This window comes from Cupressus sempervirens, chromosome 11 (assembly GCF_028749045.1).
Source record: "Cupressus sempervirens isolate cs-2001-9-10 chromosome 11, ASM2874904v1, whole genome shotgun sequence".
Taxonomy (NCBI): domain Eukaryota; kingdom Viridiplantae; phylum Streptophyta; class Pinopsida; order Cupressales; family Cupressaceae; genus Cupressus; species Cupressus sempervirens.
This window is the reverse complement of record NC_143128.1, coordinates 407144522-407146183: the sequence shown is the minus strand read 5'-3', so window position 1 is coordinate 407146183 and position 1662 is coordinate 407144522. Positions and strand designations below refer to the sequence as shown.

The following is a 1662-nucleotide window of genomic DNA, read 5'->3' as shown; positions in this document are numbered from 1 at the left end:
CAACCTTATCTAGGATGCACATTATTGAACACTCTAATCTTACCTTATCAAGCACCCAAAATGCATGAGAGAGTAAGAAGCATTCCAACACTAAGAATGCACCTTATCCAACACTCAGAAGGCACCAACAAGAAGAAAGGCATGAGCCTCTCTCCAAATAACTCCTCCCAATGAAGCCACGTGGAAAATTTGAAGAAGAATGGAGATGTCGGTCAAAATTTATGGCCCTCAGAAGTTTTTGGATCAATATCCCAATATTATAAGCTTGTATTTTCATCATCACAAGAATCAATTTTGATATAGACTATTTCATCTGTATGAAGATTACTTTGTTGAGGAACATCATCTTTAGTACCTAAAATCCAACTTATCTAGCACAAAGAATGTGCCTTATCGAGCAATCAGAATGAACATGAGTTGGGATATTGGAGAAGAAGGGGATGGGCGATCTGAAATGGGCACTAAGAAGCATGAGAGTGTATATATAACAATGATGCAACCAGATTCTCTAAAAGTAAAAGAAGGGAGCAACACCAGCAGTTCCTGTGGTCACCCATCCTAGTACTACACCAGCTCAAGCACATTTAATTTTTAGAGTTGTGATGGGATCCAATGCACTAATGTTGGTATGATCACACCTGACATAAAACTCTAACATCCTTGTGTTAGCCAATGCATCATAATGCAACCTTATCTAGGACACACCTTATCAAGCACTCATTGGACACCTTATCTTGTGCCCAAAATACATGAGAGAGTAAAGAGAACCTTAAAACTAAGAGTGTAGCTTATCCAGTACTTGAAAGGAATCAACAAGAAGAAAGGCACAAATCTCTCTCCAAATAACTCCTCCCATTGAAGGCACATAGAAAATTTCAAGAAGAACAAAGATGCGGGTCAAAAGTTAGAGCACTCAAAGTTGTTAGATCATTTCCCAATCTTATAAGCTTTTATTTTTGTTATCACAAGAACCAATTGTTATATCAAGTGTTACATCCAAACAAAGATTACTTTGTTGAGGAACATTATCTTTATTCCTCATAATGTACCTTATCCAGCACTAAGAATCTATATTATTGAGCAATCTAAATGAACATGAGTCAGGGTATGGGAGTAGAAGGGGATGGGTGATCAAAAATGGGCACTGAGAAGCATTAGAGGAGTGCAAATATAACAACGACACAACTAGATAGCATAAAAAGTAAAAGAAGGGTGCAACAATGGGACTTCCTATGAGGTCACCCATCCTAGTACTACTCTAGCCCAAGCATGCTTAACTACAAAGTTCTAATGGGATCCAGTGCACAAACGCTGGTATGATTGCACTTGGCATCAAACTCTAACACCCTTACGTTATCCCATGCATCATAATGAAACCTTATCTATAATGCATGTTATCGAGCACTCAGAGTGCACCTTATCGAGCACCCAGAATGCATGAGAGGATAAAGAGCACTCTAACACTAAGAAATCACCTTATTTGACACTCAGAAGGTGCCAACAAGAAGAAAGACACAAGTCTCTCTCCAATTAACTTCTCTTAATGAAGCCACATGGAAAATTTCAAGAAGAAAAATGATGTAGGTCAAAAAGTTATGGCCCTCGAAAGTTGTTGGATCAATTTCCCAATCTTGTAAGCTTTTATTTTTTTCATCACATCAA

At 38.0% G+C, this 1662-nt stretch overlaps 1 pseudogene; it reads right to left on the bottom strand.

Annotated features, from left to right (window-relative positions):
- Positions 1-1209: 1209 nt before the first annotated feature.
- LOC149529898 (5S ribosomal RNA) lies at positions 1210-1328 on the bottom strand (annotated as a pseudogene).
- Between the last annotated feature and the right edge of the window lie 334 nt (positions 1329-1662).